This window comes from Rattus norvegicus, chromosome X (assembly GCF_036323735.1).
Source record: "Rattus norvegicus strain BN/NHsdMcwi chromosome X, GRCr8, whole genome shotgun sequence".
Taxonomy (NCBI): Eukaryota; Metazoa; Chordata; class Mammalia; order Rodentia; family Muridae; genus Rattus; species Rattus norvegicus.
This window is the reverse complement of record NC_086039.1, coordinates 79,782,669-79,795,516: the sequence shown is the minus strand read 5'-3', so window position 1 is coordinate 79,795,516 and position 12,848 is coordinate 79,782,669. Positions and strand designations below refer to the sequence as shown.

The 12,848-nt window shown below is 38.6% G+C and overlaps 1 long non-coding RNA gene across 1 annotated transcript in view; it reads left to right on the top strand.

The window, feature by feature from the left end:
* LOC134484159 (uncharacterized) overlaps positions 1-6,075 on the top strand; it is a 58,593-nt gene extending 52,518 nt beyond the window's left edge. The window contains exon 2 of the long non-coding RNA XR_010061625.1: positions 4,241-6,075. This is a non-coding gene — a long non-coding RNA (uncharacterized LOC134484159). The remainder of the gene's footprint in view (positions 1-4,240) is intronic.
* Positions 6,076-12,848: the final 6,773 nt, after the last annotated feature.

The window sequence follows — 12,848 nt, the reverse complement described above, 5'->3', positions numbered from 1 at the left end:
TAAGGCTACTGATTGGTTTGAGTTAATTTTATATCCAGTCACTTTCCTGAAGTTGTTTATCAGGTTTAGGAGTCTTCTGGTGGAATTTGTGGGGTCATTTAAGTATACTATCATATCATATCAAATAGTGATTATTGACTTCTTCCTTTCCAATTTGTATCCCTTTGACCTACTTTTGTTCGGGCCAGAACTTGAGTACTATATTAAAGCGTAAAGAGAGAGTGGGCAGCCTTGTCTAGTCCCTGATTTTAGTGGGATTGCTTCAAATTTCTTGCCATTTAGTTTGGTGTTGGCTATTGGTTTGCTGTATATTGCTTTAACTATGTTTACATATAGGTTTTGGATTCCTGTTTTTTCCAAATCTTTTATCATGAAGTAGTATATAGTTTTGTCAAATGCTTTTACAGCATCTAACAAGATGATCATGTGGGTTTTTTTTCTTAAATTTGTTTATATAATGTATTACATTGATGGATTTCCCTATATTGAGCCATCCCTGTATCACTGTGATGAAGCCTACTTGATCAGGTTGAATGATTTTTTTGATGTCTTCTTGGAATCAGTTTGTCAGAATTTTATTGAGTATTTTTGCATCAATATTCACGAGGGAAATTGTTCTGTAGTTTTCTTTCTTTGTGGGGTCTTTGTGTGGTTTCGGTATGCTTAATTGCAGCGTCAACGAACAAATTTGGTATTATTCCTTCTGTTTCTATTTTAAGGGATAGTTAAAAGATTGTTGGTAATAGATTTTCTTTGAAGATCTAATAGAATTCTGCACTAAAAACTTGAGGTCCTGGGCTTTTGTTGGTTAGGAGACTTTTAATGACTACTTATATTTCTTTAGGCATTATGGGACTGTTTATATGGTTTATCTAATCCTGATTTAACTTTCATCCAGATTTTCCAATTTTGTTCAGCATAGGCTTTTGTAATAGGATCTGATGTTTTGTTTGTTTGTTTGTTTGATTTCCTCAGTTTCTGTTTTTATGTCTCCCTTTTCATTTCTGATTGTGTGAATTTCTATACTCTCTCTGGGCCCTCTGGTTAGTCTGGCTAAGGGGTTATCTATATTGTTGATTTTCTCAAAGAACCAGTTCATGGTTTCATTGGTTCTTTGTTTAGTTCTTTTTGTTTCTACTTGGTTGATTTCAGCCATGAGTTTGATTATTTCCTGCCATCCACTTCTCTTGGGTGTATTTGCTTCTTTTTGTTCTAGAGCTTTCAGATGTGCTGTCAAGCTGCTAGTGTATGCACTCCCCAAGTTCTTTTTGGAGTCACTCAATGCTATGAGTTTTCCTTTTAGCACTACTTTTATTGTGTCCCATAATGTTGGGTATGCTGTACCTTCATTTTGTTAAATTCTAAAATGTCTTTAATTTCTTTCTTTCTTGACTATGTTATCATTGAGTAGAACATTATAGAGTTTCCATGTGTATGTGGGCTTTCTTTTGTTCTATTTTTATTTTAGAATAGAGTTTATTCAGGGCATGGGAAGGGTAATTAAGAGAGTAGTAGGGGCAGAGGGGGAGAGAGAGAGAGAGAGAGAGAGAGAGAGAGAGAGAGAGAGAGAGAGGAGAAAAGAGAAGAGAAGAGAAGAGAAGAGAAGAGAAGAGAAGAGAAGAGAAGAGAAGAGAAGAGAAGAGAAGAGAAGAAGAAGAGTAGAGGCTGGCCATGAGCATGTGTAAGAAGTAGAGAGGGGAAATGGGAGAGAAGGGGCAAAGGTGAAGAGGGGAAGAGCAAGAAAGCAAGAGGGAGCAAGAGAGAACAAGAGAGCAAGAGCTTATTTGAGCTTTCTGTGTTTTGTTGTTATTGAAGACAAGCCGTAGTCTGCCATGATCTGACAGGATGCATGGGATTATTTTAATATTCCTGTATCTGTTGAGGCTTGTTTTGTGACCGATTATATGGTCAGTTTTGGAGAAGGTACCATGAGGTGGTGAGAAGAAGGTACATTCTTTTGTTTTACGATAAGAACTTCTATAGATATCTGTTAAATCCATTTGGTTCATAACTTCTGTTATTTTCACTGTGTGTCTGTTTTGTGTTTGTTTCCATGATTTGTCCGTTGATGAGACTTGGGTATTGAAGTCTCCCATTATTATTATGTGTGGTGCAATATATTCTTTGAGCTTTAGTAAAATTTCTTTTATGAATGTGGGTGCCCTTGCATTTGCAGCATAGACATTCAGAATTGAGCATTCATCTTGGTAGATTTTTCCTTTGATGAATATGAAGTGTCCTTCCTTATCTATTTTGGTAACTTTTGGTTGGAAGTTGATTTTATTCAATATTAGAATGGCTAGTACAACTTGTTTCTTGGTACCATTTGCTTGTAAAAGTTTTTCCCAGCATTTTATTCTGAGAAAGTGCCTGTCTTTGTCACTGAGGTGTGTTTCCTCTATGCAGCAAAATGTTGGGTTCTGTTTATGTATCCAGTTTCTTAGTCTATGTCCTTTTATTGGGGATTTGATTCGATTGGTGTTAAGAGATATTAAGAACCAATGATTGTTGTTTCAATTAATTTTGTTGTTAGAAGTGGAATTATGTTTTTGTGACTATCTTCTTTTGGGTTTGGTGAAAGATTACTTTTTTGCTTTTTGTAGGGTGTAGTTTACATTTTTTTGTTGGAGTTTTCCATCTATTATCCTTTATATGGCTGTATTTATAGAAAGAGTTTGCACAAATTTGGTTTTGTCATGGAATATCTTGGTTTCTCCATATTCGTTAATTAAGAATTTTGCTGGATATAGTAGCCTGGGCTGGCATTTGTGTTCTCTTAGGGTCTATATGACATCTGCCTAGGATTTCCTAGCTTTTCTAGTCTCTGTTGAGAATTCTGATGTAATTCTCCTGATCTCTTTCCTAGGTTTTCTATCTCCAGACCTGTCTCTCTTTGTGCTTGCTTCATTTTTTTCTATTTCCATTTTTAGATCTTGGAGAGATTTGTTCTTTTTTTTCACCTCTTTGGTTCTATTTTCCTGTAATTCTTTAAGGGATTTTTGTGTTTCCTCTTTATGGGGTTCTTCTTGTTTACCTGTGTTGTCCTGTATTTCTTTTTTCTTTTTTTTCTTTTTTCTTTTTTTTTCTTTTTTCTTTTTTTCGGAGCTGGGGACCGAACCCATGTCCTGTATTTCTTTAAGGGGTTTATTTATTTCCTTTATAAAGTACTCTATCATCATCATGGGATGTGACTGTAAATCCAAATCTTGCTTTTATAGTGTCTTGGGGTATCCAAGACCTGCTGTGGTAGGAGAACTGCATTCTTATGATGCCAAGTAGCCTTGCTTTCTGTTGCCTATGTTCTTGTACTTGCCTCTTGCCATCTTGTTATCTCTGGTCTTAGTTGGTCTTGCTGTCTCTGATTGGAGCTTGTCCCTCCCATGGGCCTGTGATCTTAGGAGTGAGAGCTCTCCTGGGGAGACCAGTTTTCTCTGGGAAGGATTTGTTTCCAGAGGGCTGTGGGACAGCCTTAACTCTGGGCACAGATGGAGACCAGAAGGATCCTGTCCCAGTCTGCTCTGTGGTTCCTGTGCCCTGTGTGCTTCTGGAGGGTCCTTCTTTGGACAGTTAGTAGAGCAAAAGTGGGTTCTCACCTATGATCTTAGGAGTGAGAGCACCCCTGGGAGACAAGTTCTCTCCAGGCAAGATATGGATATGGAGGGCTGTAGGACAACCTTAGCTCCAGGGCACAGATAGAAACCTTCCACCTTATTTCTTAAGTCAGGTCCTCTCTGTCAAATCCAGATCTTGCTCAAATACCTAGTCTTGGTAGTTACTTTGCTGTAGGGCTTCCCTGTGTCCATCTTCCAAAGTTAGAAGGGTTTTCAAACCTTCTTGGCATTTTACATGGGTTTTTAGGAGACTCATCTTCCCAGCCCAGATTTCAAAAACTTAAGATGTAGATTCTTCTATTCTGCTCTCATATAGATTGAGCCTGAGACATTTCAAAAGACCATTTTTATGCTCATTATCTCATTAGATGCTCACAGGATTCCTCTGAATGAAAAGGGCCAGAATTATAAGTAGTAAGTGGGAGAATACAAAACAGACAACTAGAATCTGTGATTCCTTGTCATGTTCTCTCTACTATAACAGTGGTCTTAACATATCTTTTTGTTCAGTGTTCAAATAAAATGTTTTAAGTAATGCCCCAATAAATAAGAGATAAGCAGATATATTTGTTTGAAGATGGATTTGAAGACTCAGAAACATGACTTTTTTTGTCTATTTATTTTTACAGCTTTAAGGATCTTCCTCAAAACATCATATCGTCTATGACAACCACTACAGAGTGCTCTGTTCCAGTATAACACGCATTTCTTAATATTGACTTAACTGTTTAATAATCAGTTGCATGGTCTCATTTAACTTATTTAATTCATTAATAGTCACTTCACTTCAAAGTAACTTCATTGAGATTATTTGTAGCTTTTTAATAATTATAGTTTAAAGAACGATTTACCATCATTGGCCAATGTGTTCAGATATTCAATAAGAAATACTAAGCTGATGTATAAAAAATAACTAAATTGTTGAAAAATTGTAAAATTGATTGCTTCATATGTTGTTATTAAAATATATTACTAAAAAGTTCTAATTTAAAGTTTTGATTTATGTAATTCTATATGTGAATAATAAAAAATTAAACCATGTTTTGATAAGAACACTCTTAACATTGTGCAAAAGAATTTTATTTAGAAGGGAATAGTCTAAATTCAGAAACTTAAAATTTAATTTCAATTTTTAAATTTAAACTTGCTAAGTCTAAATAGTAAATGGAAAACAAAGATATAAGACGTCTACTGAAGTACAATATATTTTTAGTAAGCTAGGATAAACAGAAAAGTAGTTGTCTTCTGGATGCAAGGCGGTTTTGTATTTAAAGTAACATCTTTTTCCTTAAGGAACACGACTTGACTATTTGAAAAGAGAAAAATCAAGATAAACCAAACATAAAACTATAAAGTTGTACAATATCTGAATGGATCATGGGGTTTTAGAAGAAAAATCCTAGAAAATTATAAATAAATACAATAAATTATTTAAAAGGTTATTTAAAGTTTTTCCTTGTTGTGTTTAATTAAAATATATGCTCTTTCTTGGGAGTTCTCTCTAATCTCCCAGCTAAGTTCCAAGAACAGCTACCACTGTGGACTGTCTCTCTCAGCCCAGCCAGATGCCAGCTGGCATTTTTCCAAGAACACTGCCCATTCCTCCGACTGGGTTTGCCAAGCTGCCAACAACTGTCCTTCCCCAAAATGCTGGGAGTTTCTCTTTGCACTACCTGCTAACTGCCCCAGCTGCCTGCTCTCTTCTCCTGTCCCCTTTAGCTTGGAGGAAGAAGAATGCTTGAGATTTTTATCATTTTAAAACCGACCAGATAACCCAACAGCTGAGTTTAAATGTTCTTCTCCTACTATTAACAGTACCTTTTCCATGCTCCTTTGCCTCTGCCACATAGGTCCACCAAGTGACCAAAGCAAGAGGCTCCCAGGACCCAACTGGGATGACAGTAGCTGAAATACCCAATGAAGGGGAAGAGAAAGCCTGTAAATACCATATCCAGAGTTTAGACACAGTCCCTGTTGAGGGATAAGGCCACCTTCCCTAACTCAAAAATATTAACCCAAAATTGCTCCTGTCTAAAGGAAATGCAGGGACAAACAGTGGAGCAGAGACTGAAGGAAAAACTATCCAGAGACTGCCCACGTAGGGATCATCCCATATGCAGACAACAAACCTAGACACTATTGCTGATACCAAGAAACTCTTGCTGACAGGAGTCTGGTATAGCTGGCGCCTGAGAGGCTCTGCCAGAGCCTCACCAATGCAGATTAGGATGCTTGCAGCCAACCATTGGACTGAGCATGGGAACCCCAATGGAGGAGTTAGAGGAAGGACTGAAGGAGCTTAAGGAGTTTGAAACCCCATAGGAAGAACCACATTGTCAAACAACCAGACACCCAGAGTATCTGGCATCAGTAGGAGGGGAGACTCTTCCTCCTGTGGAGGCTTGATGCCCCAGCATGGGGGAATGCTAGGGCAATGAGGTGGGAGTGCGTAGGTGGTTGGGTGGAGGAACACTCACATAGAAGCATGGGGAAGGGGATAGGAGGTTTGTGGAGGGGAAACTGGGAAGGGGTTACATGAAATGTAAATAAATAAAATAAGCAATAAAAGAAAGAAAGGAAGGAAAGGAAAGTAGGAAGGAAGGGAAGGGAAGAGAAGGGAGGGGAAGGGAAGGAAGGAAGGAAAGAAGGAAGGAAGGAAGGAAGGAAGGAAGGAAGGAAGGAAGGAAGGAAGGAAGGAAAACAGAGAGACAGACAAGAGGGGACCTGGCTTAATTAAAGCTCCAGGTACAATCCAGTAGTTCTTGATTCCTGATTCACAAACAAACAAACAAACAAACAAACATCACACAAACACTTCATTGTGTTAGTTGTCCACCACTATATGGGGCTCAAGTGAGGAAGTTACAAAATGTCCTTGATCTAGCTCTTCAACCTGGTTCCCTTCTAGGATTTTAATATTCCCATGAACTCCTGAGGTCTCAATTTAGTATCATAAGCCAGAGTGTTTCCAGTTACACTTCTAGAAATAACTGATTTATCATTCTGTGCAGGGTGGGTGGTACCTAAGAGATCGTACAGTTTCAGGATTCACTTAAGAGCTGTAGACACCCTTCTCTCTTAAAGTTGGATTAAAATCTCCTTGTAAAATTGAGTTGCTTATGAAGAAAAACCACAACTGGGCAAAACACTATTTCTTGTGTGACAGACTTTTCATGGGGACACACAACAGAAATCTACTTGCCCCCTAAAAGGAATTCATCCCAGATCAAAGTAAGTATTGCACCAAGGCCAATGATTTAAAAAACAAATAAACAAAAATCAGAGTTCCTAAAAGGAGTACAGTTGCGTAATTCCTTGCAAAGAACAAGGATATCTCAGTAAACAGCACCTCCATCACCAGAATGTCATCCAAGCCTGAATGATTACTCCAGAAAACTCTGAAACGTTGGATCAATGCATACTCAATCTGGGAGCTTGGTATACAGGTTATAGCAGTTCGTTCGTTCATTCATTCATTCATTCATTCATTCATTCATTCATTAATATTTATATCTTTTATTTTGGCTGGCCAGAGGTTTTGTTCCCGGGAACTGTTTATTCCTTTTTACTTTCTATTTTCCTTCCCCTCCCCTCCTCCTCCTTTTCCCCCTTCCTTCCCTTCTTTTCCCTTCCCTTCTTTTCCCTTCCTTTCCCTTCACTCCCTTACTCTCTCCCCTCCTTTCCCCTTGTCACTCTTCTTTTAACTGCTGGGCAGGGACCCCAAAGAATCTTCCAAGTTCCCCTCTCTCCTATGCTCCTCCTTTCCTCGTCTCTCCTCTCTTCCCCTCCCTTCTTCTATCCTCTCTTCTCCTCTCCTTCTCTCCTCACCTCCTCTACCTTCTTTGTATTTTAACTGTTAGACAGGGTCCAAAAGTCATCCCCCCTTCTATTTTCCAGTAAATGTTTTAATTTGAATGGAAAAATGCAATTAGGAGTAAACTGTCAGATAGCACTGCTTTAGAAAACTAGAAGTAACAGAATAAGTTAGAGTAGGGTGGTTTCAATAGTAAATGACTTTGTACAAATGTTATACTAATTGTTACTTTCTGGTATATTAAGAATTTTTGGAGAAAAAATGAGTGCCTCAATTATTTACACATAAGTGTTAAACCATAAAAAGTTTTGTCATTTTCTTCTATAAATAAAGGAAATTAAAAGACCTTTTAGCCATTATGTTTGATTTATATTTTAGATGTGATGTTATTTGATCAAATCTGCCCCTGGTCCCTTTCCTACAGTTACTTGTATATCCCCATATTTCTAACTCCTAACTCCACGTGCTCTGTGTCCACATAGTAGCCCCAATCTACTTGGTGTTATCTGTATATGCATTGATATAGAATCATCTACTAGAACATGACCAGCTTCTCAGGTGATACCTCCCTGTAAAAAGGCAATTTGTCATCCAAAGCAGTCATCAACAGCCAATAATTCTTCATTCAGTACTCAGAATTCATAAGTAACTTTTCCATCAACACTGGAATTTTGTCTGATTTAATCAGATACAGGTTAGATCCATGCAGTCGCAGCCACTGGGAATCCCGCTCTCCAACCTCCCTGTCATATTTAATAAATTCTATTTCACAGCAAATACTCAATACCTCCTGCTCTTACAATCTCTCCATAATTTCTTCTTCAGTGGTTCCTAGAGGAAAGAGGAGATATGATATAGACATCCTATATAAAAGTGGAGTTTCACTGTTTCTTTTTCTCTGCACCTTGACCAGTTGATAGTTCACTAATCACTATCTGGTATTGCAAATACAGTCATCTGTCACGAGGACTGAGAGAGACATTAATATATGAATATAAAGAAGAGAACTTGAGGATGGACTAGTGGGATGGTTGTGTGTTGTGGTTTGCCCTGGAGTTATTTGTATTTTGACGCTAATTCTACTGCCCCAAGGATGGCTGCCTAATCAAGTACTCAGGACACAGTTGACTTCACCAGAACCTTCTTACCATTTAATTTATAAAATACAGGTGAGGACAGGTACAGGATAGAAGGAGGCCTGTTATTGGACGAGAAGGAAGGATGGACAGGAGAAAAGTTTGAAGGAAAGAGGTGGAGACTGGAACGGAAACAGGAAGAGACAGGAGGGACAAAGAGGGTAGTCTCAGTGGAGAGAAAATGGAAGCTGATGTTAAGATTCAATGCTGTACCCTTATAAGTAGTTATTAATGTTCTTTTCTTTTTCTTTTTCTTTTTTTCGGAGCTGGGGACCGAACCCAGGGCCTTGCGTTTGCTAGGCAAGCGCTCTACCACTGAGCTAAATCCCCAACCCCGTTATTAATGTTCTTAAGGGATGGATGTGTACTGGGCTTTGTATGTTTAGGTGGGCAATTATATCTTATCAATTGAGTCAAAGGTTATTGTGTTGTGTGTTCTTTTATGTGATGGTTTGAGTGTAGGAAAATGTGCGGCAGCTAGAGACACTGGGCCACCACAGAATTGGGATGTGTGTTTCTGTCATGGAAACCTGCTTTGGGAACGAAATAGGTAGAGAGATTGCTGCTGGGCTCAGAGGGCTCCATGGGATGGAACAAAGTGGGTGAGAGGCTTTGTTGACTGAGAATTAAGATATCCAGCAGATATCTTGGGGGCATTGCAGTATAGACCTAGTGGGGGATAAAAGACAATATTTTTATTTTATTTTATTTTTTATATTTGTACAACAACAGCTGTGGTTAAAAACACAGAATGAGTATTTGATTCTTTGTATATCCATAGTGGCCCACAACCATTTTTAACTCAAGTTCCAAGGGAGCACAAGCACCTTGGTATATTTTTGGTACACAGACATACATTCAGGCAAAACATGCGTGCACATAAAATAAGATTGTAAAAACGAACTTAGGAAGCAGTTTGTTACTATTGTTCATTTGGCAGAACTAGAGTAATAGATTCTTTCCTAGGGCCTATGACCTAGAAACTAAGGTTTAGTGGGGGGGGGGGTGGGCTCAGTCAAAATGTACTAGGAATGAGTGGGATTTTTTTTGTGGCTCAGTCCTTAAATCTATTCAGAAAGTGGTTGGTTATTCCCATAACAATTATGTCTCTATTGTACGAGTAGGGGTATCTTACCTGACCAGTCATTATTAAACCTTTCATGGGTCATAGCTAAGGAAGATTTTTGATAACTTTTCTACACTAATATTGTCTAAAGAACTTTAAAGCACTATTAACTGCCAGCCAGTAGGGATGGTCCATAGCAGCTATATATATATATATATATATATATATATATATATATATATATATATATATATATTTCATTTTTTATTGGATAGTTTATGTATTTACATTTCAAATGCTATCCCCTTTCCAGGTTCCTCCCTCTCCCATCCCATGTGTCCCTGCTTCTATGAGGATGCTCCCTTTCTCACCCACCCACTGACATTCCCCTACACTGGGGAAACGAGTCTTCACAGAACCAATGACTTTTTCTATGGAGACCAGACAATGCTGTCCTCTGCATAGCAGCTATATTTATCTATGTTATATAACTCATGGTGTAGTATCTTCAGCAGTAGGGTCTTATCATTAATTTGTGGTGAGTAACATAGAGCAATATTAATAGCTTGTAATGTTTGAGGAGAAACTATGAGACCTCACTGACCAGAAACTACACAAGAGGAAGCTAATGACCCACACTGACCTTTCATGTGACTGTCTATAGTGTCTTAGAGAGGCATTGTCCTCCCATTATAGGGTGTCTCAATTAGGGTTTACTTTGTAAACAGACACCATGACCAAGGCAAGTTTTATAAGGACAACATTTAATTGGGGCTGGCTTACAGGTTCAGAGATTCAGTCCATTATCATCAAGGTAAAGTATGGCAGCATCTAAACAGGTACTGTGCAGGAGGAACTGAGAGTTCTACATCTTCATCTGCAGGTCACTAGCAGACAAATGACTTCCAGGCATCTAGGATAAGTGTCTTTAAGCTGATACACCTACTCCATCAAGGCCATACCCATAATAGTGCCACTCGCTGGACCAATCATATTCAAACTATCCCATTCCACTCCATGGTCCACATGGGCTTGTTCAAACACATGAGTCTATGGGGGGCCACACCTAGTCATAGCATAAGAAGATACATTTAGTCCAACTTCCAACCCCCCATAGTCTATAGTCAACAATGTTAAAAGTCTAAAGTTCAAAGTCTCTTCTGAGATTCACCCAGTCACTTAATTATAATCCCCAAAGCTAGACAGGAGACAAACTGGGCAAACTCCATATTCTTCATCTCCATGTCTGGTGTCAAAGTGGTCTTCAGATCACTTCTTTTTCATATTTTGACTGCAACAAAGTTCTTTCTCCTGGGCTGGTTCCATTTCCTCTTAGCAGCTTTCCTTGGAAGGTATTCCATGGCTCTAGCATCTTGTACATCTTGGAATCTCCAAGGCAACTTCTTGTTCCAATGTCTGGAATCAACACATGATCTTCTGGGCTCCTCCAAAGGCCTTGCATAACTTCTCCAGCTCTGCCCTCTATTGCATTGTAGACGCTAGTTGATTCCACTCCACTGGTGCTGTTTTTGGTGTTCAGTCTATGATACTGGTATCTCCAATATGCTTTGCTCTTCCAATGCAACTAAGCTTCACCAATAGCCTTCATAGGCTCTCTTCAAAGTGCCAAGCCTCAACTTCTTTGCATGACACCTCCTTCAGGCCTGGGCAGTAAACTGCAACTGAGGCTTCATGAATGGCCTTCCTCGGCTTCTCACAGTTCCAAGTCTCATCTGTTCTTCATGATCCCTTCGTGCCTTCAAAACTAGTACCATTTGGATGACTGTTACATATTGGCAAGTACAGCTGCAGCATGAAGTACAACCTTGGCTATCTGTGGAACACAGTTTCTTTGTTCTCTCAAAACAAAACAAAACAAAACAAAACACTTCCCAGAAGATTTCACCTTTGTGATGCTGTTCTCTTAATTACCCCTAATTTCTTAGCTACAGCTGAACAGGATCAATTATCTCAGTAGTTCCTTCTCTTCTTGATTCCAAAGCCAGTGCCACATGGCCAATGCTGCAGAGATTTTTTTACTTGCTGGGACTGAAATATGCCTCCCCCCTTATTTTATTACCAGTGTTCTGTTTTCCAATCCCCACACTGCCTAAGCTTGGCTGTCCTGGAATTTGCTCAATATATTGATCTTGAACTCAGAGACCTGCATGGCTGTGTCACCTGGGATTAAAAGTGTGTACCTGGATTTTTCTTCACCTAGAATGTGCTCTGTTCCAGTTTGGCCTTGAACTCAGAGATCTGCTTGGCTTTGTCTCCTATGACTAAAGGGATGTACTACATGCCTGGACCTAAATTTAGCTGGGTGGAATCTTTCCCGAGAGTCCCACTCCCTTAATCTGGTATCTTCTAGAACATAAGATTCAGCTCTACTCTACTTCCTGGTGCTCCTTTAGTACTTGAACCATATATTTTGTATTTTTCCTTTCTCAACTTGCTCCTTTTCATTAAAACACTCTTCAGAAGAGTGAACTTTAGTAACCACACAACAGAATTTATATGAAGCTGTTTGAGACTTCCTTTTTCAAAGCAATAAATCTAAAAATCTCTTCACTTTAGCCTCTGGCAATCTCTTCAAACAACGGCAAAAAGAAGCTACATTCTTCACCAAAATACCACAAAACAGTCTCTAGGCCATATACTGAAATTCTTCTACACTGAATCTCTGGTCCAGATCTGCACAGTTCAAATCATTCACAGAAACAAATTCTTCCATATTCTTATTAGAATGGCTCATTCGTTCCCACTTAACATATTCCAATGCTTTCCACATCTAAAATCCTCAAATCTACTGTCTTCTCCAAGAAGACCACACCTACTCTAAGAAGGTCACACCTACTCTAAGAAGGTCATACCCCCAAATAGTGCCATACCCTGGGCCAAGCATATCCAAACTAACCCCACTTAATTTCCTTGTATGTGTGTATTTGTATGTAATTTAGGAAAATTGTAAAGCAGTAGGTTTTCAAATAGACTTTTATACATATTTTAGAGTATTTTTAATGTTACTTCGTCCTTTCCATACTATCTCATCTATCTTACCCTCCTACCACAACCCTATTTAATCTTCTTTGTTGCCCTTTCCCACTTTGTACTATCTTTATTCTATTTTTATTGTTTTGAAGTGCCCCATACATCTCTAGCTTCTTGACTCTTATGTGTACTCTTATTTTATACATAACCAAATATTCAAGGCTACCATA